The following is a 27,408-nucleotide window of genomic DNA, read 5'->3' on the forward strand; positions in this document are numbered from 1 at the left end:
AAATATTCTTTCCAACTGTACCTCTTTAGTAGTATGCTTAAAAAGAGCCCTGGGTATGTATTTCTCTGATCATACATCATAGGCCCTCCTGGTATCAAAAAATGTTTCCAAAATTTGGTGCTAGAGAGCACTTGTACAGGAACCTGGTAAAATGGTCATGAAAGATTCAAAGTTCATACAATAAATCTTTTTTTTTTTTTCTTTTTTAAAATCAGACACATTTATTCAGGGTCATGATCAGACTATTACGTTTATTAATCAATAGCTTGGATGCAAAAAAAAGAAAGTCATCATTAAAAGTCTTTGTTGAAATGAATTACATTTTTCACAGAACAGAAAATAACCTGCTAAACAATTAGTCAGGAACAGTCCTTGAGGTTTTTGCCCATCTACATGTATTGCCTAAAATGTGTAATCTTTGTAGCAGCAAGGCCCTGCCACCACTGTGCTTAATCTGTAGTTTACAAATCCCAGCATGGGGTGGGTAACTTGCCCTTCAGCACATGTTCTTGCTCTTATTCTCAAATCTTAGGCAGGTAACAAACATGGTGATCTATTTCTGCAGCTCTTTAGAGTGCCTGTACACAATAACTATCAACCTCTTTGCCTCCGATTCTCAGAAAGTTAAAAAGTCTCAGAAAGGTTTAAAAAAAAATGCAATCACTGCGCTCATTAAATGGTGAAGAAATTGATCATTCTGTCTTGCTACTATCAATATGCCCTTGTTACAAGAATGTTTCCAAAAATAGGGGTTTGTGTTTTCCCTACTACCTATATAAGAATTTAGTTACAGGAAAATGTATTTTGTTGCAATAGATCACCAGACCACCACTCGAACTTTTTCTACTTAAATTTCCACAAATATAAGTTGGCCATCTAAATAGTAATGTAGTCATCTATTCACATTTCAGCCTTTATAAGCACTGCTGGGAATGCACTCCAGACTGTTTGTTGGTGCAGATATTAAAGCACTGAAACATCAAGAAATCTAGACCAAGGTTGTTTACTTCTGCAGGAGAGCATGGTTGAACTGTAGTATGAGATCCCAGACACTGGGTAGCAGGCTCCTGCTATTTCCTAGCAGGTCAGAAGAAGCCCATCTCCTTTCCACTGGCTGGTTTGCAGGTTTACAATGTATCCCAATTGGTTAGTGTAAAGAGTGGGCGGGGAAGCGCTGACTGAGCAGGGTCATTAAGGGATGGCAGAGTGGAGTATGGGGAAATGAAAGTCCTTGGCTGGTGGTAAGTTATAATTAACCGTCAGTTGTTTACCCAGACTCTAGACTAAGCAGTTATCTTCCTAACTCTGGTGTAAAGAGTGGTGCAGGGTAGCCTAGGATGGACTAGAATTTAAGATGTTTATAACATCTCTCCTGTTTATAACATTTTTGATAGGGTCTTGTTTCTTACCAGCACCTACGTTGTAACTAAGTACTGTAAATATCCCAAGGATTAAGTTTCTTCCACATTGTTGAAAGCCAAGAAATTAACATTGTCCAAGCCACAGATTCTTTTTTTTTTCACTTTGCTTTTTCTTTATTTGTCTACATCCGCCTAACTCAGATACACTGCCTGAATGATGCAGACATACAAAAACCTCTATTCTTTTCCCCTGCTTTTTAAAATATAATCTTCACTTATAAAACTGAAATACTAAATCATTAAAATACAGAAAATTCATTTACCTCACTTCATAAAAGCACTAACAGATGATGTGTATGTATCCCTTCTGTAACTATTTCCATACAAAGAGAGTGAATGTTAACAGCCAGTGTAAACAGAGGGACACCAATGGCAAAAACTCAGAACTCTACCCAGGCAAGACTGTAACAGCAACTAACAATCCACTGAAGACACAAAGTCTCCAACACAGCTATGGTCTGCAGTCTGCTGCACCTTACAACCCAGCAGTATGGACTGTCGGGTACCGGAGGGCCTAAGAAGTGGTAACTGTGATGTATCAACTCAGTCTTCTAAAGGGACAGTCAGTGATCATTCAAAAGGTGACGCTTTACCTGTACAGGTAGTGCATGCTGTGGTCTGTGTTCGTGTTGTAGCTGCCCTTCAATGTAGGGAGTAGCTTCGAATAGCTGCTGCTGCCCTGCCCCTCCTGCCTGAGGGCATTTTGTGTGTCAGCCTACATTTCCCATGATCCTCATGTCTGCCTACATTACCCATAATCCTCTCCTGCTTACGTCATACATCCGGATGTGATGATGACCTATCAGATAACACTCTGTGCCCTCTTCCTGCCCTTGGCCCGCCCCCCACCCTATATAAGTTGTAGCCATTTTAAAAATAAACGAGACTCCATTGGAATCGCATCCTGTCTCCATCTCTCTTTTCTCTTGCCCTGCCCCCATCCCCTGTCCCCTCTCCAGGTGAGACCTTCATAGGCCGGATCACTTCAAGATCTGATGTGAGCCAAGAGGGCCACTGTAGCTCTGGCCAGAGCCCAGGAAGTTGCACTTGGACTGTGAAGAGTGGCCTCTGAATTTGCTCTCCTAGCTGTAGTTGGAGCTGCTCCCACCTGCCTCCCAGGGTGCTGAAGGACTTCTAGCAGGAGTGGCTGCCTTGCCCTGCAGTGGGCCTTAGCTGCTGGACTCTGGTAGGACTGCTGCTGACCCTGGTGGGACTTACCAGTCCCATTCACACAGCCCCCTAAGAGGGCTTCTGCTGGGTCCTGTGCAGCTAGTTCCGTCCTGGCGTGATTAGAGGGTACCCATGGATCGCAGTTGTCCCCTTCCCTGTGGGAGCCACAACCTGAAGGACCACCCCCAGCACCACAGGTGCCACCACCGGTGTTCCCAAATTGCCCTCAGGTGCGGTGGAACTGCTGTCCTGGCACGTGTAACTTTCATACTCTGAGCCAGTGTTCCTGTAGGCCCCCGGTGTTGCCCATGGAAGTTAGGGTGCCAGGGTAACTCATTTCATTGTGCATGGGGTCTCCCAACCCGAAGTTTGGGTGTGTGGCTTTGGTCCCTCTTGGATAGGAACTGGGGTTCTCTTCTTGTTGGTGTCAAAGGAAAGCAGGGTATCAGGAAAAGGTTTCTCAAGTTCAGCAAGGGCAGCGTATTCTTTTTGAGCCAGCAGCTTGAAACTTTGTCTATCCACCTTGACCTCCATGACAAGCGCTTGTCACGGCTACCTTCATTCTCAGAGATGAGCTGGTATTTAGGGCCTCTGCTTTCTCATTGAGTTCCATAATTGGGTTTTTGCCATGCTTCGTCAGGATCCATTCTTGCTGTTTAATTTCCCAGTGATAGCATTAGAGGGAAAGACTGTGCCAGGGTGGAGATGGCTTCCACCAGGGAGGGCAGGGTGGTCACTACAGCTGGCTTGCTTCTGTCTTCTCAACAGAGTTCTCCTCCTGGCTGGAGGATCCTAACCCTGCCTTTGGTACATATCTGCAAGCCTAAGTCCTATAACACCTGTACAGACACATGCAGCTTGGTGGTCTTCTTGGAGGGCCCTGAGGCCTGGAATGATCTGCCATCCACCGCCAGGGACATGGTGAAGATGGGGTGTACACAGGGCCTGTCTGAGATACCAGGTGGTACTATATCCCAGGCTTCAGCTGGTTCAGCTGCATCATGTGTTCATGGTCTGAGGAGGCTCGAACTTCTTCCTTTTGAATCTTCTTTTTGCTGTGGGATTTCTCCTCCTTTTCTCTTCCATTTCCCCCTCGAGTAGAAGGCCTTTGCCCCTGCAGGGACCTGGTCCTATGTTCCGCCTTTGGTTACCAACGCCTTCTTTGCTCTCATCATCTGCAGGCACATACATGTTGTCAGGCTTGGCCTGTTCACTTCTGCTCATCAGTCCAATTGGACACAGCTTTGAAAGTCCACTCAGTGTAGGCCACCACATTCTGTACTCTCTCCAGCTCCTCTTGTGTTGGATACACCAAAGAATGCTTTGCCAACATATGGCAATCATCATTCCCCCAAATCAGTAACGGATACATTTTCACTTTTCTTTGTCGTGTCTAGAAATCGAACTTTTAACTTTTCAAACTGTGAACAATTTCCTTAATGTTACCAAAACATCAATTATCCTCTCGTATCCCTTTCCCTGATACCAGCTGCCACTGCCTCCTGCCAAAGCTTGCCAGGTTCTGCACCCAAAAGCCGTGTGTTGGGCACCGGGCTTCTGAGTCCAACTGCAGTGGAGAGAAGAGGAGGAAGAGCCAGGGGCAAGTGGGCTGGTGGATAGTTGTCCCGGGTGGAGTGCCAAGAAACTCTTAAGAAAGGAAAACAGAAGCAAGAAATCAAAGAAGAAAGGAAGGAAGGAAACTGTAGTACTTGGTGGTTAAGTGCCACCATAAATATATGTAAGGAATGGTGATGACGAGCAAATTAATTCAAATAAATATATTTGCCCCCAAATTATAAACCAGTATGACTATAAAAATCACATCCTGACCATTTCTGAATCTCTAGCTTATAGGAGAGTCTCATTATTGGCAATACTCTTTTCTCTAGTCTCTATTTGAAAGATGATATTTAGAATTTCGATAAATTGTAAGTTGATCAGTGATGAAATAAGGAGTTTTACTTCACTGAACGTTAATTGTTGTGCACGAATATGAATTTTTATATTTCTCTATGTATTCTATTGTCCTTGATGTGGGTTGGTTTCTGTGTTCTCTTATTTTATTATATTTGTCTATGTGTGTATTTTTTTCACAATATCACCCTGGTTTTATTACTATAGCTCCTAATGTAATTCACAGCTGGGAATTGTGACGTGTCTAGTCTTGCTTGGTTTTCTTAGAACTGCACTGATTACTGTGAATTTTTGCATTTTTATATGAATTTTAAGCTAGTTTTTATTTTCCTGTGAGCAATACCATTAGGGTTTTGATGGATATTGTGTTAAATCTGTAGGTCACTTTTGGCAATATGGACATGGTAATTAATTCTGCCAATCCATGAACATAGGAGGATTTCCTTCTTCTGGAGTCTTTTGCAATTTTTGTTCTCAGTGTTCTGTAATTTTCATTGTAAGACTTTTTTGTTTGTTTGTTTGTTTTTTATCTCCTTGGTTAGGTGGATCCATCAGGATTTTTAAAGGCTATTGTTGTTATTGTTGAATGGGCCAATAATGATTCAGGTTCTTATGTACAATGAAGAAAGAATTATCAAACTTATAGCAATTTGTAAGTAGTAAGCAACTGCATTTACTGAGGATCAGGGAAAGCTGTGCTTAGAGTTTGATTATTGGAACAAAGTTATAATTCAGACCAAAAAAGATGACAGAGTGATAGAAAAGTACTGTAAACAGGACCTTGGAAACAGGAATAACCATAGGATGCTGTTCAGAATTAAATGGAGGAGAGACAGTGATTTTCTCAACTTGAGTATTTCTAACAGTTTCCCCTGAGAACCCTGAAAATCTCTGAGGGATATTGAAAGAGATAGTTCCATCTTCTATAACTACCTCTGGCTGAATGGGGTTGTTGACCCTACCCTACAAAGAGACTAGGGAACACTCACCTTAACTGATTTATGAGTTCAGGGGAGTCTTGCTTATGAAGAATTTTTGATAAACTATGGATGTTAATGCAGGTTCTGATCTTCTTGAGTTAGTGTTATAAGTATTTTGACGGCTGTTAAACAAGTAGAAATAAGACATTAAGTATGTAAGAGTTAAATAGTAAGGTTATGACAGGTATTAATAAAGGCATGTCCAGGATAATAATCAAGTTCCCAATTTCAGATGTCTTGCCAAGAGATTCACGACTCAGATAGTTCTTCATGGATCTTGGAAATATAGTCAGCCAATTTTTGCACTGCACCTTGTACTATTTTGGACCAATCAATAGAGGAGTTACATAGGTAGAACTTACACCTCAATTTAGCTGGAGGAAGCTGTAGTAGATGGAACTTCCTCCTTCAATATCCCTCAAAGATGTTACCTGACTAGGGTCCTCAGTGGGGAAGAGCAGAGTTAGAAATCATGAAGCTGAGAGGGTCACTCCTTTCCCTTCATTTAATTCTAAATAATATCCTATGATTACAACTGCTTCCAAGGTCCTGAGAGAGGTAAAAATTAAAATAACACAATGTTCTAGACAAGAGCACATCCTAGACTGACCTTCTGGTCATCTTTGACTTACTCCCTCCTTATTCCAGGATCATAAATATGCACTATATCTCATAAATACAACTAAGATCACAGTGAATATTTGGAAGAGCACACGTTCTAACAGCCCCTAAAATAACTCCATACCCTAAGAATAATTTCTTTCAATCACACCTAGAGATTCAGTGGAAGATACCTAAAGGTTGGCCTTTAAATTCTGAAAGCCTGAGTTATAACCCCTTTTCCTGTTATTGGTGGTACTTTTGATCTATGAGCAGTGCTTGGTGTGTGTTCTACCTTTTTTGGCAGGGATTATCCCTCTATACACTTCTCATGAATTTTAAGAAACTAGCTGCTTACTATATGTATGTTTGATAAATATATCCTCATCATAAACAGCAATTAGGACTATTACTGGTCCATTCTACAGTAGAATTTATGAATGAATTGTCTCCTTGCTTTCTGTCCTTTTTAAAAAGAGAATAAAAAACAATAAAAATGATACAGAGTTTCAAAACAAGATGATAGGATATTAACAATGGTTACTCTGTCACATATTGTTTTCTTCCAAATAATTGCTCCCATTACCAGATATAGGCATGCAGAATTGATCAAACAATATAAGTACTAACTGTTCTTTTCAATGAACTAATAGAATGAGTAGTACAATTATCTTAGCTATCTTTAAGAAACTAAAAGGGTAAATAAGATCCAAAGATATAATAGATCTTGTACAATAGATATTGTGAAAAGGAAAGAATCTGCTCTAAAGTAAAGATCAACTGGAATGGAAGACAAAAGAAAAGAAGGAAGGGAAAAAGCGAAAATATAAATATATATGCTTTCTGTCTTAACTGGTTTGACACTTGCATATGGAAGATCTGTCAATTTTGTATCCTTATAGAACTAAACAATGAATATGTCCCTTATATATATGTTTAAAACAAAAGCCAAAATTTTACTATTTTTGTATTTGCCATTAGTCCCATTATTAGCAATAATCTTTCCACTAGTCTATATTTGAAAGAAGATACTTAGAATTTTGATAAATTGTAAGTTGATCAGTGATGAAATAAGAAGTTTTAATTCATTGAACCTTAATTGTTGTGGATGAACTTGAACTTTTATATTTCTTTGTATATTCTATTTTCCTCCATCTCATTTATTCCTAATTAGATTTATTGTACGTGGCAGAATTATTCTGAATGCACAAATACATATAAAAGTGTGCATGCAAACTCACACACATAAACTTAGATTGAAATAAAGATAAAGCAAAGGTAGATTTAAATTTAAACTTCCCATCTTGTGCACCAAGGGCCTTTCAGCAGCAAAGATGGATTGCTAATACCTCATGTGGCACCAAAATTCCAAAGATCCAATATAAATCAACAAATTCGGTTTGTTAAAATATGGAAACCCTTCTTGTTATGAAAAATAATAAAGTTGCTTAGGGGACCTATTGGTGTGGTTGTTATGAGACTCTTGCAGCAGTGCCCCTGATCCTTTTCATATCGTGAAGTAAAAGGAAAGGCACATACAAACACGTGGCTAAGACTGATGTCAGCCAAAGGGATGAACTCTGCAGTGATGGCATATGCCCCTCAACAATGAATAAACGGGTATTTTGTCACAGTGTGCACCTCACAACTGTCTCATGAATATGTCTTAGTCGTAGTTAAAAGCTATGTTATGGAAAGCATATTTATTGACAAATTTTCTCAAGCCTCTGCACAAATAAGAGTTAAGTTTCCCTGAGACCGGCTTTTTTTTATGCCTTTGGTCCAAGTGCAGTGAACAGCAAAGCCCTGTTCACTCACAGCAATTCTGTTAAGAAGCGAAAGATGATGGCCTAAGCACCCAGCTCTGTGATTGTCTAGTTTCAGAGGAAAATTTACCATATCTAGAAAAATGAGTGGATTGCTTATCCCTCAGGCAAGTTAAATTTCTTGATAAAGCCTTGAGCAATCAGGAAATGAAGGAGACTAATAGCTTCGCCCTTGATGAAAATTGACACCCACATGCAAGTCTCAGGGAAAGTGAACTTCCCAGAGAAATCCTGCTTGGGTTATGTGAATCAGGCCTGCAAGGTGCCATTTGTATGCAAACAAATTTAAGTTAAGGGCTTAGTGCAATTGCTTTCTGTCATCTGGATCACAAACAAGATGAACAGATTTAAAGTGAAAAGGCTTATCTATAAACCCAGTAGAAAATTGAGCTAGGTCATTGTACACGGACTGATGAAACTTAAAGGGAAAGCAAATATCTACCCGATGCCAGATAGCTCTAAAAGATGAAGACCTTGATTTCTTAGGCGTCTTATTCACATGCTTGGTATTATTTCCATCCTGGTATCAGTATTATTCTTATAAGCATATGACATTTTACATGTTTGCAGTTGTTTGTCCATTTTCATATGTATCTGAGGAAAGTTGGCATTAATAATTCTATGTACACGTACTCCAGTATTGGTTGAGAGACCATGGTTCATTTTTTAAATGTTTCAGTAATTTCTAAACCTATAACTGGAAAAAGATATTTTTGGATTAATTATAAATTTTATGGTCAAACTTCTCTACTATATTACTAATTTATGTTATCCTACCTAGACTTTAAAAAATGGAGATGTGTTGTAATTGAGATTTCCTACGGTTGTTGAGTACAACATTAGTCCCAGGATTAAAATTCATTTTTCCTAGATGAGGCATCTAAAAAACTTGACTAATAGTTAAGTAACTTGCCAAATTCTATACAATTAGATATACTAAAAGTAGGCAGTTTGGCTCCAGGTACTTTGTTCTTAAACATTATATCCTATCAACTTTGAATAAGCCTATAAATCCTTTTTACAATGTGCCAGAGAGTGGTGTACTTCAATCAATGGAAGTGGGGATATCCCATAAGACTCCGACTTGCAGCTTTCTAGTAAATTGGGTAGTTTCCCTGAGAAATTTAAGTTTCTCATAGTGCTAAATTATTTTGGGATAAGTATTTATTCAGAATAAGTAATGGTATTGGATAAATAAGCCCATCATATATCAACATACTGTTCTAATGACATTGACATCCACAAAACATCCGACCAAAATGACCAAGAGCATAAATGGGTGTTCTTAAAGTAGTACGTTGAGATACATGTCAAATTTTTGTTAGTTGAACTCAACATATTTCCTGGTGGTACTTATTTAAAAATGATGAATTCCAAATTATAATCAGGATAAAAATGATTCTTACAACATACTGTTCACTTATAGTATAATTCACCTGTTATTGTCTTTTTAAAGTATTGATATTTCTCCTTTTAAAATTGTACTTGAGATCATATTTAATCTGATAGTCTACCTCTTCAGTTGTTCTAAAAATCCTTGATATAATTCTATAAATCAGTTCATTTACACAGTTTATCTGTGTAAAAATAGGTATATCTCTATATACCTTGAGAGAAATTCTTCATAAACAAGACACAATTGATGGGGTATGCTAAACATCTGTTTATATTTCACAGGAGAGATTCAATTCCATAAAGTAAAGTTCTCTCAGAATACCTCTATAAATCTGTCTGTTTTGAGCTGTGTTTTCCTGTGTTATGCTTCAAAACACAGACCGTAGGCTGAGTGGCTCAAAGGCAACCTTTATTTCTCACAGTTTTGGAGGCCGAGAAGATCAAAATGCCTGTTTATCCGGTGACTAAAGATCCCTTCCTGGACTGTGATGATCCTTGTCTTATACGCTCACATAGTAAGGTCAGAAAAAGAGAGGAGGAAAACCTTTTTGTAATTCTTTACATGAAAATACTAATCGCATCACAAGGACTTTGCCCTCATTACCTAATTTCTTCCCAGAGATTCTACCTCCAAAAGAACATTGGGATTAAGTTCTAACGTGAATTTTAAGGGTGCACAAAATTAGTTTTATGGAAGTTGACTTCACATAGTTTTCAGAATTATACTTATTGAACTCCCAACATCACTATGATATGGGTCTCTCACCAAAATTTGTTCCCTGAACTTACTATTCAATTTATTGACAATTCAATTTCCTCGTATTGTAATTTAGTTTCATGCATATTTTAGAATTTTATGGTAATAGTTGCCATGTACTAATTTCCTTCTGGGTTATAAACTGTGTTAATAATAATACAGTTGTATTTATAATACATTTAATTTAATCTTTTCAGCAACTTTACATTCCAAAATTGTCTTATCCCTTCTTTCTAAAAATATTTTCTCCTTTTGTTTTTTACATGTTTCTGATCTCTTTAGTTTTAAATGATACACATATTTTTGTTCCTTTTATTAGTTAATCTCTATTTTCCAAGCTTCTAAATGTTGACACCCTAGAACTTAAATTCTTCACTTCTTTTCCTAAGTAGTGTTGCACTTAAGCAAATCACATCCCATTCCTGTGGTTTATTTTCATCCTACAACTCCCAAATATTTCAACCTTACCCTTAATTGCTAATCTGGCCCCAGAACTATTCTAGTTAGATCCCCAACACTGATATATATGTGGGCCATAGGCAGTAAAGGAGAAAGATTAGGCCAGCATCCCAGAGGAATCCAAATTTTACTGAGAGAAAGTGTGGTTTATAAACTTGCTCTTTATACATCAGTGTACCACTTATTCTTAGAATCATTTTTGTTTTGAGTGATGTAACTGGAGCTTTTCTTGTTTATTCCAGTGGAGCTAGTGTGGTAAGAGGATATAATCTTTTTCTTTCTAAAAACTAAAACTAAAACAAAAGCGAAAAACTATTTCCACACCCTCCATGGATTTTTTCTTTATTACTTTCCTAGTTTCTTGGATAGAACACTTGACATGCTCAGTTTAAAGGAGGAGAGGGTGGATTTATTTTGGTTCAAATTTCAGATGTTTCAATCTTTATGCAGAAGTGTTAGAGACAGTGAGGGCATGCCATGGTAGGGGTCTGGGAAGAAGGTAGCTGCTCAGATCATGGCTATCAGGAAGCAGAGAGTGAAATGAAGAGTTGAGGGCTTTTCTAAGTCACACCCCAGTTACCTGCCTCTTCTGATGGGACCCCAGCTCCCAACAGCATATCACCCACTCTAGTCCCAATCCTCTTCCAGGAGTTCATGTAAATATAAACTATAAAAGAATTACACAAGGGAATGGTTCTTATGGGCTTCCATTATTAAGAGTTTCTCTAATGTTTAGGATATGTAATGACAGTAATGACCTGTTCTGGTGCTTTGGATTTTCAATTATCCTAGTAAGTCTCTTTTTTATAGTATTTGATATTGGTTTTATAGCTACTGCCCAGATCCTTACTCTAAACTTACTTTTTCTTGGGCTGGGAAGGATTAAAATAACCAGTGAAATAATTATAAAGCTCAAAAAACATTTCCCAGGCAATTATGAATAGATCAGCTTAGATTATATGTTCTGTTTATATACAGTTGAAAAAAAATTACTGTTCGATAAGCCTCACCTATTATCCTCCTAATAACCAACTCCCTGTTCATCATTCTAAATTTTCAGAATAAATTTATAAAATAAATTAATCTTTTACAATGGAAGAAGAGTCAAACATATTTAGGGTATATGAAACTCATTGCAAAGCAGGTTTGAATTAAATATTAGATAATATCTGAAAAGAAAAGAGGCTATCAGCAAATCCATGACTCTTAATTTATAATTAAAATGTAAATTTTCATCATTATCCCATTTTTCCTTCACTGAAGAGTTATTCCCTGCACACTTGTTAAATTTGTACCTTAAAAAACAATTTTTGACTTTTAATCTCTTAGACAAAAATGCCTGCTATTTCCCCCACAGCAATGAGTACTTGCAGTTATTAATTCATATGAATTTCCACTAACCCTTCAAATTGGTTTTGTGAATTAAATCATAGAAATGCTTTCATATTCTGTTCAGCTTAGAAAAGGGAGTGTAGCAAATTGTATTACTTGAATTATTTAATGATTTGCTGCTAAATAGATTTGGTCACAAAATAATAATCTCATCTAAAAATGTATTTCCTTTGTTTCCAGAGTGTACCCACATATGACACCCTCAATCTTGCAAAATGAGTGTCACCATCACCTGAATCAGATTTTCACATCAGATTCTAATATACACATTCCTAATGTACACTGTCCAGTTCCATTTTTATTTTTATTCTTTATTTCATTTATTTATTTTTTGGTAAACTCTCAGACCAAACTTCAACATACAAAGTACACATTTTCCAGGTACTATTGCATCAAGCAAATGTCAGTTGTCACTTGTTGGAACCATTAGCTAGACAAGTCCAAAATAAAACTCAGAACAGAGAGGACATGTCATGCATTCTATAAATTGTGTGTTCTGAGATCCTATTAAAGGTGACAGAAAAGGGGGCTTGCAATCGGTGAGCACCTGATTACACCCTGTACTTTATTCCCTGTTGACTTTGGTTATGCCATACCTTTCCATTTCCTAGAGAAATAAATTAAAAGTCAGAAGTAATTTGGCTGATGGAGGGTGCAGGTGGGATTTTGCTCCGAAGAGCCTTTGTACACTGTGAAATCCAATTTAACCCCTTGATGGGGGATAGCTTATTTTCCTTTGTTGACAGCTTTGTGGCAGCTAAAATAGAGACCTGATTAAATAGAGACAGTGAGAGATTGAGGTCTTGTTCTAACAGCAGGGGGATCAAGGCCTCTAATCTTATCTCCCAGAGCACTGAGATAGACTGAAGACAAAAGTAGGAGAGATTAGTCCAGCTATTTTGTGCAATGGCAGAGAAAATACTAAGAGACAACATGTAAAAGCAAGTGATGAACAACTCTTATGAAAAATAATATGTATCAGTGGTTGAAAATAAGAAAATTGGTACTGCACACAGAAAGGAAAAAGAAAAAGTACGCCCAAAGTTAGCTGTTTGAAAGATAAGCTTTGTATAACATCTTCTTCCGAAAAGCCTATTTCTTAAAAGTTGTATATCTTGATGGTAAAATATAATAAATTTGAAATGTATTTAAACATTTCAGTTTTACTTGGCTCTAATTTGTTGCATTTATTTTATAAATATTTGAGGAATTAAATAAAAACTAACAAATACATAATTCTGTTTTATGAATTATAATTATTGCACTGTCCACTCCTCAAGTCCTGCATGTAGTATTCTTTTGGTATTGACATTAATTTTTTTATTATTTTGTTTTGCCAATTTTACCAAGAATATGAAATCAAAAGTTTTTGATTTACTAGTATCATGTATTTTGAAACTGTTGGATCTGAATCTAACCGAATGCTTTTGTTCAAGGTTAAACTTAAAGTAGAAGAATCTAGTAATTGCTTCTGTCTTAATAGAATACTGAAGTTATACTCTCCAATTACTGTGTATATGATTTCTCTGTATCTGGGCTTAGTCAGAACTGAGATGTTTTCCTCCCTCTACTTTCCTCTGTAGGCACTTCTGTTTGCCACATTTAATTTCATCTGTTAATTCATAGGATTGGAGGTTGGACGTAATGTCAGACTTTTTTTTTTTTTTACTGTAGAGTCTTAATATCTATAGAGTATGAACAACTGAATTGTACATAAGTATAGATTCAGATATGTAAGTACACACTCATGCACACCTACACAAATCATTCTCTAGACAATAGATTAGAGGAAAATGCTAAACATTTAAGCATTTCATTTTATCTATTATTTAAAAATCTCCTTATTTATCATTATAGTTGTAGTGTTCAAGGACTAGACCAGGACTTTGTAGTGTCAGGCAGATTCTGTACCATTAAGTTATACCCTCACCCTTTCTTTCCATGTTAAAGCACCTAAGAAATTCTGTGGGGATATAATTGCAACACTTCCAAAAATAGAGTGAATTAAATAGCATTTATATAACTTATTTTACTGTGGTATGCTATTTATGAACTATCTCTCAGGTCCAATGTGAGTCGTATTATTCTTACAACCAGTCAAGTCACATTTGGAGATGTAATCTAGGGTCTCCTCCCTAGCCTATATTTATAAATTTAGAAACACTTGGAAAGAAACACTTCCTGATTTCCACATCTCTCTCTTTACTATATCTCTTTTTCTCTCATGAGATTTCAAGTTTCTGCACCTTAGCCTTGTATTTTCAGCTTTGCTCTTCAGCTGTTTGTATTCTCAGGTTAAGTGAAGAGATTTCAAAGGATTTAACTTTTGAATATTTTGTAGGCAAATTTGAAAGGACGTATATATTCCTATATTCATGTGTTTTGCTTAAGTGGGTTTGCAAAAGGGCAAGCTATATACCATATACAAGTTATGGCATGCCATTGAGCTATCCGTTCTAGAAAACATTCCTTATTATAGGGGTTTCATACGCACCCATCTCCTATTATACCTATGCTGTATGTGATGGTCTAGTTAAATTTCTCTTTATTCAAAAGGATTTCTATGATGAGAATTTAACTTCCAAATAGACATAAACTTTCTGTAACTGCCTCCTAAACTCAAAAAAGAAACCTTGTAAGAACATTTAATGTATTTTCCTTCAGATAGCAAGTTGGACATTGATAGGTAACTGGTTTAAATTATATTCTACACCTCTTTAAACAAGCAGACGTGGGAAATTGAAAAGAAGTTTTCTAGACTTCCAGACAAAGCGACAACTATTTGCTGGTTTAGGTTCTGCCAATCAAATAAGCCTGAATTAAATTTGTGTTTGGAACAAGTCAGGGGAGAGAAAAGCATGAAATATCCACAGACTCTGTTGCATATTATGGTCCAGAGACAGTATGTTTTTGGAGCCAGTGGCTGTGTCCTGTCAGCAGTTCAGCAGATCACTTCCTGATTCTACAAATGCCTGCTTTTTTTGAGGGACATCATTTCCTTCAGTCCATGCATTCTACCCAGTTGCTTTGGGAACTGTTACTGGGAGTTCATCCAGGACTCCTGATTCCCAGGTTTCCCCATAATTTCTAAGCCAGTTTTTTTTTTCTCTCTTTCTTTTTTTTTAATGCTATAGATCTTTTTCGTTAATAGAGTTTATTCTGTTCAGTGTTCTCTTAGTGACACAGGACTGTGATTATTATAATGCAGATTGTGGTTGTTGTTCAATGCTGATGGAAGGTAAGAAAAGTGCTTTTCAGGGAAGAAGAACCAGGACATAATCCTGGCAGGCTAATCTTGTATAAATGTGGGAATGATTTTGCTGCATTCCTTTTCCCATCTCAAGTCGCTTAGCTTTAATCACATCAGCAAAGATTCATTTTAAAAAATAAGGTAACATTTATAAATTCCAAGGGTGAGGGTGTGGATATTTTTGGAAAAGGAGTTATCTTTCAGTTTACAAAAGGGATTGAGTTTAACAAAATTACATTGTATTTTAAACTCAGGGAACTCCCAAGAGTTATTTTGGAAGGCTCTAACAAGAAAACATGTGTATCTGACTTCAGTTATCATTGCTTCTAAAACCCTTTTCAGACAGGGATGTGACATGTGCCTTTAAGCTTAAGTTCTTTACTTGGCAGGCTGAGGCAGGAGGATCTTAAATCTCAAACCAGCCTGGGAAGCAAAAAGGGCTAGATGTGTAGTTCAGTGATACAAGGCTAACAAAAGGAAAAAGTCTTTTATAATGTTTTTCTTCTTTATTAATTTGCTTGTAGAAATGAATGTGTTGAGTCTATTTCCTTATGTCTGGGATAGGCTTATTTTTGCTCATGTTTCAGCCCATGGTCTCTAGAATCCCAAGAAAAAAACAGTCTAACAAAGGGCCATGACAAAAGGAAGCTGCCCATGTCATGGCAGCCAGGAAGCAGAAAGCAAAGGGCAGAGACATATATTCTTCCGGGTCATGCCCCTACTGACGTCCTTCTTCCCACCAGACCTCATCTCCTAACAATAGAGTGGCTGTAATTCCTCCATAATGTAATCACAACTTAAAAGCCCTATCAATGAGCACATGAGATTCTTGTGGAATGTGCACAGATCCTGACACAATATCAAAATGCTACAACTATAGATTATTAACTTGAAGATTGAAACGATTCTTTAAATCTCAAGCCTTGGAGTGCTTTTTATCAAACCAAAGGGAATGTGGAATACACACAAGGATACACTGATCTGTCCAGATTAGATGATACTCTTTATAAAGGAAATAAAATCCCTCTCCTAGGAAGAACTCGTTGATTATAAGCAGTCACAATACAAAGAACTGCTCTGATTATTAATCCTAACAAGGTCACATAAAAGAAATCAAAGTATAGTTGAAATTTTGTGAAATACACTTCACTGTAAACAGTAATTTCTGTCATTAGTAATGTCATTATGTCATAATGTCGTTTCTGTCATTAGTAATGACTTTTCCAATTTGCTCTTTTTTTTTTTTCTTACTCAAAGTAGAGTTCCTTCCTTTTGGCACTTTCAAATTTATTTGCTTGCAGAGCAGATTTTTACCAAAGGGCTGATGACAGTAACTGCTCTTGTGTCACAGTGTTTTAAAACCAGAGAAACATTTGCTTTGTGGCTTTGATAACTACATTTACTACCTGTACCTCAGAATACTCTGACACGTGAAGGATGAAAGTAGTGTGTAGCAGATAGCTAGAAATGACACTATTTTAGCGCTCTTCCTCCTAACTTACATTAGGAAATCAAAGAAATAAAAGAAACAACAAAAGAAAGGGCCATGCTCTGTAACGTTTCTAAAAAGCATCCACTCAGCTGGCATGAGTGCTTCATGAAGTTTCTGCCACATGAGTTTCTACAAGGTTTTGACAGTATCTGGTGGCCAGAGAAAAATTGCTTTTCTGCAGGAGACTTTGTAAAGCAGCCCTTCAAAGTGAACCTGTTTACCACTTCTCTCCAGCGGATTGTTGAGCATTAGCTAGCTCTAAATGCTGATGGGGCAGAAAGGGCTGGCCTAAGATAGAAACACCACTCAGGCCCCATGGAGAGACTGACAGCAGATGATCATTAAGAAGAGCTCTACTCACACATCTCAAGTGAACAGCAGCAGGCTCAGGGCAGTGAGGGGGAAGAGATGGCTAATTCTCCTGGATGTACCAGTGATTTATGATCCCGGCATCTTCATCGTGATGATAGATGTTAATAGCAAAGTAGTATTGATACTTCATAATCCTTATAGGAAAAATTGTGTAAGATTTTATCATTGACTCTTTAAAATAATATCAAACTATATATAGCATCTCTCTCCCTCCCTTCTTACCTGTCTTTTTCTCTCATTCTCTCTCTCCAGGACTACAGGCAGTTAAACCCAGAAATTCACACATCCTGAGTAAGCACTCTACTGCTGAGCTACAGTACATCAGCCTTCATTCTTCTCTTTTAGAGAAAACAAAATTCTGAAAAACAGAGAAGCTTATAATTTATCCATGTTCGCAGAAAATGATGGTAAGGAAAAACCACACTCAATTCCAGCTCACTCAGTTCCATTCTATAAGAAAAAAAAAAAAAAAAAAAAAAAAAAAAAAAAAAAAAAAAAAGCAAAGCAAAGCGAAACAAACAAACCTGAAAACAGTCTTTCAAATTGTGTAAGAAATTAACATCATCATGGTAACTTATGGTCTCTTTACTGCTATTGGGTTATTTTTATTTGTTGTCTATGAATAATACTAGTTTGTTTATCTTTTAACATATCTCCTATTTCTTCATTTAGTCCCATTCTTTCATGGTCACAGCTTTTACTTCAGTCCTGAGCTTTTTTTCAGAAGTGTCCATAGTACGTGCGCATACATATATGGGTAAAGTTTTCTTAGACAAGGACAAGCCTCAGTCAAATTTTAGTGGTTTCCCAAAGGTCACATGGTCCTTGGGAGGGGGAGCTGAGATGTATTTTAGTCACTTCCTCTGTTTTTAACCACTATGTGTGTTTTAAACCAAAGACTGTTTTTTAAACACTATGTGAACTTATTGTAAGTAAAAACAAAGTAGTAGTTTGCATATGAGCTTTATAATAATATTGTCAAAATAGCTACCGTTCTTCTTTTAGGGATAAAAAGTTTGAGACCCGCAGAGGAAAAGAAAGACTTTTAAAAGTCACACTTTGCCAGCCCATGCCTGTAATCTCAGGACTTGGGAGAATGAGGGAGGAGGATTGCAGCAAGTTCGAGGTCAGTGTGGACTACTTAGTGAGTTGAAGGCCGGTGTGAACTACAGCGAGAGCCTGTCTCAACCCTCCCCACCCATCGCTGCTTAAAAAGAGCCATGCTTCTAGTAAATGCCCTACTTGTCCAACAGACACACTTCTGTATAAATTAAAATGCACCTGCATTGTTGGGGATCCCACTCCTGCTTGCCAAAAATGTGTTTGATTTTTATCTTTGCCTCTTTCCATAAAAAGAAAAAGGAATAAAAAAGGCCTCATAGTTAAAAGCCCAACTTGCTTTTACAAAAGGTCTTAGAGAACAAATTGACAGTCTTAGTTTTTCTATTTTATCTCAGTGTTCGTTGCTATAATATTTAGTTGCAAATTCTCTTCTTTTCCCCATCATATGCTTTATTGATGCTAAAGATACAAGATGAGAATGACAAACTACCCTGCCTACCTCACCAAGCAATAAATGTCTTGAAGATTATAGACTAAACTATATACAAAATCAATCTACTTTTTTTTATAGCATGGCTCTGTAGATTTGTCTTTTCTTGCAAAAATATTAATTGGGCCGAAGGGGCTTGAGGAAGTGGTTTAGAGGGGCTTTAAAATCTATCAACAAATATTTATTGAGTGCCTACTTGGTAACATATTGCCTTGTGAACATCTTGTAAAATTCTCCTTCTGCCGCTGTATTACTTGTATGTGTTATCGAAAGAGAGGTAGGAAGAGATTATTAAACTGAGAAATTCACAGTGTTCTGTCTATATTTGTCTCTCTGGAGGTCAATATTAATGGACTTTGGGACTGTGGTGATATAACTTGGTGGGAGGAACAAAGAGTAGTCATCTATAGGGAAGGAATATAGGAAAAATGCATAATGGATAAAGTAATCTTCTCAAGAGGAAAGTGTTAGAAGACATTTTTGTGTGCCTCCTACCATCCCTGTGCCTCATACTGAGACTCAGTTTCCTAGGGTAGTTGGGTGAATCTTCAGTCTTATAGTATATTATCAAGATTGTCAAAATCACAGACCCAAGAACTGTTGCCAAAAGACACTGATTTAACGATCAGTTCATTAGCTCCCCCCTTATTTATAAATGCACTTTTAATGGTTTCAGTTATCTGCAGTCAACCACCATCTGAAAATATTAGAAAATTTTCAGAAATAAAATATTTGAAGTTTTAGTTGATTGTCATTTTGGCTATCATAATAAATTTCACATAGCTCCACTCCAGTCTACCTGGGAAGTGTATCTTCCTTTTGTTCAGCACGTACATACTGAATATACTCCTCCCCCTGCTTTAATTACTTAGCGGCTGTGTTGTTTATTAGATTGACTATACTGGCATTGCCAGGACTGAAGCATGCATGCAGGCAAATGATTCGTTTGTGAAATAAGGCAGAAGTGGCTGTTTACAGCCTGGTATAATGGTTATGAACCGAAGAGAAGTGATACTGGCACACAGATATGCCAAAGAAATAGTTTTTTAATGAAAAGGTAAATATATGCAATAACTGTTATAGTTTAGATGCAGTCCCTAAAATCCTCGTGTGTTCAGAGATGGGGCTTGTGGAAAGTGATTGTACCATGGGGGTACTAATCTCATCACTGGATTAGCTAACGTGCTGTTAGGAGGTAGAAACTGATCAAATGAGGTAGGTAACTGAAAGCCTGACCTGGAAGCCTCTCTCTCTCAGGCTCCTCTCTTCTCTTTGCTTCCTGATCGCTATGATGTGAGCAGAGCAGCCTTCCTCTGTTAGGCCCTCATACCATGCTTTTTTGTTTTGGAGTCAGATACCTATAGCCTGAGCCCACTGCACAGGTGAGCCAAAATGACAGGAAGGTGACTAGTACAATAAGATAGAGAGAGAGAGAGAAGAGCACTTTACAACTTCTATTACAGTGTAGTTACAATATTGTTTTATTTTTGATAATTATTATTAATCTTTTATTGTGCCTGATTTATATATTAACCATATGCATACAGGCATAGGAAAATATAGCATGCATAAGGTCTATACTATCCACTTTTTTAGGTATTCACTGGGGATCTGAAATACATCCTTTATGGATAAGTGGGACTACTGTATATACATAATCTAAACCAATAAATCATAGCAAAACTCAAGGCTTTGGAAGACTGATAGAGGACCTCCTCTCTCAGAGATACTTCTCCTTGGGAGGATTTGGAAATAATACATCTGCAGCTGTCTTGCCAGAGAATTAAGTCAACACAAGGAAAGATGACAGTGAACCAAGGACAGATATAGCACAATTCCAATGCCATCTCCCAAAGCCCTGAGTTCAGCCTAGCCCTAAACTTTTCACCCAATGAATCCTAGCCATTCAATGATATGTTTTTTTTTCTTTAATATAGTTTTTAAAACATTTCTGTTACTAGCTACCAACAGAGGAATAATTCATAAAGGAAAAACAATAGTTAGAATGTAGAAAACCCATACCAGTGTGGAACAAATTCTGAAGCCAGAGTTGCATCATAAATGTAGAGGGAGGATGAAAATCAGAGAAAGCTTTCTCATGGAACAACTTTGGGAAAAAAAGGCTCAGGGGCCGGGGATTTAGCTCAGCGGCCTAAGCGCCTGCCTTGAAAGCAGGCAGTTGTGAGTTCGGTCCCTGGTACCGATAAAAAGGAAAAAGACAAAAAAAAAAAAAAAAAAAAAAAAAAAAAGAAAAGAAAAAAAGGCTCATGTCCAATATATGATAATGTAAGGAGAGAAAGGAACTATCCCCTTAGGTACTTTAGTAGGATTGTAGGCAAGGACTGAGGAAGGTGTGCAGGCAACCTGATTTCCTTATCAAGTAAGCTGGAAGTAGCAGATGTTTATAATTTACTGACACGAATATTTTCAATACTGAAGCCACTGAAATATAATGTGATACTGGCTCAGCTTTGTTTCTCAATATTTTAGAGACAAGAAAAATAATCTGCAATTGCCTTTGGAATAAAGGGTGACATTATGAAGGCATTTGACAAATACAGGTAACCAAAGGAGAATAAAACTCCATGTCTAAGGCAAAATAATATCCTTTTTCAAAATTTGTCTGTAGTTGAAAGGTAAGGGAGTAGATGTGAAGAGTAAAAAAAATGTCTTTGGAGCTGAATCTGTATAGCAAGGTACACTGGCAAAATTTGCTTACGTGGAAATTTATGTTGTTAGTGCTTAAATGATCAACTCAAGATTCTTGGTTGTGTTTTTTCAAAATTTCTTTCACCTTCACTCCAGATCATCACTCCATTTGCTTTACGATTTCATAGTTTGTGTAGATGTTGTTTCTTCTTACACTTGCTTCAAATTTACCTTTTGCTACTTCCCACACAGATGGAGAAGTTTATAGCACAGATCCATACATGAACAAGGACATTCTAAACTGTTACTTTTGAAATTTCTCTCCATGAAATAGGTAGAAATTAAGTCAGAATGACAATAAGTCTCAGTTGTTTTGGCATTATCCTACTTTAATACAGTAGTGAAGAAAATCATTAAATAGCCCTTTTTTCAAATTAAATACAAACAGGCAGCCACTAGTATGAGGGTACTTCCATATATTGAGTTTCTAGGTAATAAATTGCAACCTAACTTTAGGATGCAAAGGAACTAAAACGGAATTTGGGAGGGGTAACAAACATCCAGGTTTCAATCACATGACACCATGCTTGAAAATACAGATGAGCTGTTTTGATTGGTCATCATTCTTCATTTGTGCTTCCATTCAGCCAGTAAAAGCTCTTTGCTCACCCTGCTTTGTAGAAATCTGCAAACTCTACTTCTGTCTTCTTATGGGGTCTGGGTTCTTTGCTGAAGTAAATTCTGTTACATTTAATTTGCTTAAATTTTTCTCTGAACACATTTCACTCACATTTGCTGCCATTTGTAAAATAACCTTCAGGTTCACACCTATCTATGAAGACTTCACAGGACAGAGGAAGACCTCCTTGGGAATTTCAAAAATTAAAAGATAGCATGTTTGCTCCATAATAATTTGGGACAATTATAATCATGTATAATATTTTGTCACTCAAACTACCTAGTGTTCGAGGATTTCAATTTTAAAATGCAAGATGAAAATAATACTGACTTCTTGGAGTTAGGTTAAGTTCTCCAAGGACAATTTTCATTTCAGATGTTTATTACTGATGTTTCATTTCAGATGTTAATTACTCATTTGTCCACATTCTCTGTTATACTCTTTCTCTCTTATTGTTTTTTTTTTTTTTTTTTTTTTTTTTTTTTTTTTTTTTGCCAATTTAAATAGTTATCACAATGTTGCTCCTGCTTGGAAGAATGCCAGAATCTGGGGCTAAAATAGTTAATCAGAAATCGTTCTTCTCTTTAAGCAACTCATGGTGTAAAGGGAAGGGAAATGAGTGGAAAAATAAATTGAAATGTGCAGTGTACCAAATTTGCAGAACAGATGATAAAAGAAATAGCAGCCTTTATTGCAAAATAAATTAAATATGTTTGGGCAAAAGTCAATATCTATATCAAGGATAAGAACATATATGTCATAGATAATTTCTTCTTCATTTATAATTTAATCATAGCTCTATTGAATCTCTAATTTCCAGTAAAAGGACAAACTTGGATGGCTCAAGAATTTTTTCTTAAGAAATTATAAGCGTACATATTTATTGTTTATGAAATCTGCAAAGGAAAACCACATGATTATATCAAATGACATATTTTGTGATTCTGATAGGTCAACAATTCCTGAAGTACATTTTATGTGGTTCCTGAAAACAACTTGTAACACAAATAATAGATATTCCAGTCTGCATGTGCATGGACACACACACACACACACACACACACACACACACACTTTCACATACCCTGCACATATGCAAAATTTAACAAATGAATTCAGGGCGGAGGTTATGGAGACCCGGGCATATATAGCTGTAATTAGTTTTTGGTGTGTGGAAGTTAGAAAAGCACATCTCTTTATTTTTGATACCTGAAAGACGACGTAATTTATCAAAATTGTTAGTTCAGAACATTTACTGAATATATATTTAAATGAATAAATGAAATATAAAATCTTTGATGTTGATTTCAGTAGCTTTGCTGCTTAGTAATGATACAAATTTTAGTAAAACTCTACCAAGCTGCATTTTCCTACTCTTTCACGCCTCCAATTCTTGGAGGGAAAACATCGTATATGTATGTAAGTGCAACATACGATGGACGGTTAGCATTTTGACTTTTAAGTAGGAAATTAAGAACTGTAAGATATTGTGTCACAGATATAGACCAAAATCTGAAACTTCTTTTCATCCTGGTACTATATCAAATGTGATTTATCAGAGAGATTAGTGAAGATTAATGGCATGAGCTAATGTATTTAATTTTCAGTTAAGAAGTTCTTGGTAAGGAAATTATTATTATTTTAATACGCAGATTCCGGTATTTTAACAGATCCGTGGTTTGGCTTTTGCCTTATCTGCTGTCCTACTCCTTCCCACCTACCCTCTTCTCCTTGTTCTCTTTTTCCTTTACTTGACTTCAAAAATTGTGTTACCCATTCCCATTAGCTCTTGCAATATGCTCAGCCTAGACTTCCCTTCCTCTTGTATTCTAATGCAATACAACTGAAATTCCCTTAACACTCATAGGATTAGATCAATTTTGGATGTCTATATCTGGCAATAGGAGTAAATTTTTTGAAGATAATTATGCAAATTAATAACCTTTGCTAAATTCCTACCACTTGTTTTAAAAACCTATATTGTTATTGTTTTGGGATTTTTGGTATTGTTTATTTGTTTCTTGTTTGGTTTTGTTTTTTCCCCTTTTAAAATAAAAACAACAAAACTGAAACTCTTACTGTCCTTTAAGATGCTATTCAAGCTTTTTTGCTGTTATGGTGTCTTCCACAAATCTCCAGGAAGGGAGATGAATAGTTTGAACCTGAATTGTATGTAATTGTTGCCTATGTAGTAACTGTCAGCTAAAATAAGAGTCCCAGATGCCTTTAACTCCTTAAAGGTGAACTTTTGAAAGGCTGTCTGTGTTTCTTAAAATAGATTCTAAATTCTTTGTAATCACACATAATTCAACTTCATCACAATGAAATGTTTAACAATTTATATACTGAATTCAACACATTCAAAGGATTTATTGATGTATGCAATTATAATACAAACCATGTGTTGAAAATGTAATACTCTATCTACTATATTTTGCTAAAGTCAAGATATTATTGGATGTGAAAGACATCACAACTTAGTGTAAAATGTAACAAAATATACTGGAATGAAATTATTTAACACTTAGAATATTTAAAATAATATATGGTGGACATCTCTCATAGATGTTGTAGACAGATTTTATTTTTATCATCTTTAACTCCCTCTTTTCCTGCCTTCTCTCTTTGCACTAAAATTTAGATATGCACACAGCATTTTAATATTCAGAGACACGTTCTTGAAATTGTATTTAAAATTTTGGCTGTTCATTATTTTCTGTTTTTGGTTTGATAACATCCTTTGTGATGTTCTGAGGATACATTTTCTAGAGGGCTTCAGCTGTAACTGTTAGATTTGTTTTTGAGTTATTGATATCAATTTTCAGTTTTTAAAAACTTGAGTTGCATTTTTCATAATATAAAATTAACCACTATATAAGTGTGCAATCAATGGCATTTAGTATATTTGCAATGGTATGCCACCACCATCTCTAAAACATTCATCGCCCAAAGGAAAAACCAGATGTATTTGGCAACTCCTCTCACTGATTCTTCTTTGTCATCTCTGGAAAAAAAAAACAATTACTTCCTGTCTGCATTGTTTCATCTATTTTGTCTTGCTAAAACCAAGTAACTACATGTTGCATGAAAATAATCATAAGATGTATAACATGGTATCTGGTTTCTTTTTCTTAGAAAAATATTCTCAGGGTTGTCTTACTTTTCTCATTGCTGAAATAAAATATCTAACACTCAAAATTAAAGGAGGAATGGTTTAGTTACCTCACAGTTTGTAGAGGTTTTGCTCAAAGGCAAGATGGCATGCAGAGAAGAAACAGTTCATGATGGGCAGAAAGTTGCAAAACAACAGGGGATGACCACAGCTTCTATCCCTTACATTTAATCCAGACTATTTAGGGTTGGTAGCAGTCACACCTTTAAGTCTATTGCTTTTGATACTAGCATTGCACCAGTGTCACACACTCTAAAATCCAGTCACATCTGATTTGCCCCACCGATGACCTTGTGAGGCTTTGGGGGACATCTTAACACAAGCCATTGCACTTCCTCTCTGAGCCCCACTCACAAAGATTCATGTCTATGATTTTATGAAAAACAAATCTAGTCCTAACAATTTTAGCATTGCTGAAAAGTCCAAGTCTAAAGTTTCCTCTGAGATGTAGGACAAATTCTCAGCAGCAAGCTCCTGTGCAAATGAAAAGAAAGGAAAACATTTCCACATTCAATGGTACAACATACACATTTCTATTCTAAAAGTTACAAACAGGGGGGATATCAAAGAATGGGAACACAGTAAGACCAAATCCAGCAGGATAAACTTGAATTCCAGAGTTCCACTTCTAACATTCCAGGAAATCTGTGGCAAGTTGTGAACTCCAAAGGGTTTGGATGGCTTTGTCCTATGTCACTTCTGGTGGTTATAACTCCCACAGGTTGTTTCTTTGGCTGACTTTGCTCCCTTTCCAGTTTTCCTTGGACAATCCATGTTCCAAGCTTCTCCAGCTTTATGAGGTCTCCATTGTACCTCTGGTTTCATGCTCACAGCTTCATACACTGTCTTCTTAGGTGTAGATTACCTGACTTCAGATCTCCTTCTGAAATCTGTGTGGAACACTACCTGACACCCTCCCAACTCTTGCATTTTGAATTTGCCTAAACCAGAACAGCAGGGATGCACCAAGATCTGCTACCATCTGTGGCAATTGTAGGGCTTCCTTCTCTCTTCTCTCTTCTCTGTAGGACTTGAACCAGATCTGGTGGAACAATATCCCTAGGCCTCAAACATTCTGGTACATAGTGATTTGGAGCTTTCTTCTCAAAGCAAAGTCTTTCATTTTTGCTACTTTGAGGTTGTAAAGGTGGAGTCCTGCTGCTTCTTGTGATGCCCTCAGGCCATTGTTGCAGATTGGATTGTGTAAGGGTTAAGTTCTTAATCCAGGTGCTCTCTGGCTAGGTTGAAAAAGCTCATATTTACAGTCTCTGAAGGCAAGAAAGACTGCATTTGGGGAGGGGATGATACTGCCTGTTCTAGAACAATAAAGTGCCAGTTTTAGAGATCAAATGTTCTCTTAATTAGCAAGGTTTACCGCTTTCAATGTCTTTGTCCTAACTTCTCAAAGCCCTGCCCAATTCAATGGACTTTTTCTTTAGATGTGTCCTTCACTTCCTGTACCCTCCCTGAATTGTGATGAAGCCAATAAATATGAGCAATTCAGAGAACTCTTTGTCTTAGTGCCAATAGAACTCTGATCTTCCTGGATTCCCTAGAAACCATATTTGCATTGCTTTTATTTAATCCTTTTCCATATATTTGTCTCTAAGATCTGGAGTTTAATCAGCTCCTTATAGTTCATCTTTTCTATTATCTTTTTCTGAAATATTTGACTTTTTCTTGCTAGTCATTTCAGCATCCAGCAACTTCTCTTTTGCAAAGACTTTACTAGGGCTTACTTTCTAGTCAAACTCAAAATGTTTGGAATCATTCTATAAAGTTTTTATTGTTGGTTTTCAACCTAAATCTGGCTAAAACACTGACAATAATCATGCCATTGCCTCAGCATTAGACAATTTTGAAATTTTTTTTCTGAAAGATTAATTAATATGCCTACCCCAAATCTCAGTCTCAGGCAAAGTTTCTAGACATGAACAAAATGCAAAAAACTTTCTACCAAGGCATAGCTCACATTATCTTGAGTCCAACAACCAGTGCTTCAACACCAGTCCTTCCAGCAGAAACCTGCTGAGCTTGGTCTTTATAGACAGCATTTCTACAGCTTTCTAGTCTCCTGAGCTCTGATCAGAATCTCTCATCACAGTCGGGGCATTTCAGTTCTGCTTTTCAACTGGCATCTCTGAGACTTTTCAGACTCTTCCCACAAGGCAGTCCCAAAGGCTCCTGAAACACAATGTCAGACATGTTGAAAAAAATGAGCTCATTTCTCTAGTACCAAATTCTGTCTTAATAACTTTTGTTGTTTCTGAGACAAAGTATTCAATATCCAAAGTTAAAGGAGAAAAAGTTTATTTAGCTTAGATTTGT

General features: G+C 36.7%; 1 pseudogene; it reads right to left on the reverse strand.

Moving 5' to 3' along the window:
* Positions 1 to 2,856: 2,856 nt before the first annotated feature.
* On the reverse strand, positions 2,857 to 3,866 carry LOC111757440 (interleukin enhancer-binding factor 3-like; annotated as a pseudogene).
* Between the last annotated feature and the right edge of the window lie 23,542 nt (positions 3,867 to 27,408).

The sequence above is a fragment of the Cavia porcellus genome, unplaced genomic scaffold (assembly GCF_034190915.1).
Source record: "Cavia porcellus strain 051 isolate PalLab524CR breed Dunkin Hartley unplaced genomic scaffold, mCavPor4.1 scaffold_4, whole genome shotgun sequence".
Taxonomy (NCBI): domain Eukaryota; kingdom Metazoa; phylum Chordata; class Mammalia; order Rodentia; family Caviidae; genus Cavia; species Cavia porcellus.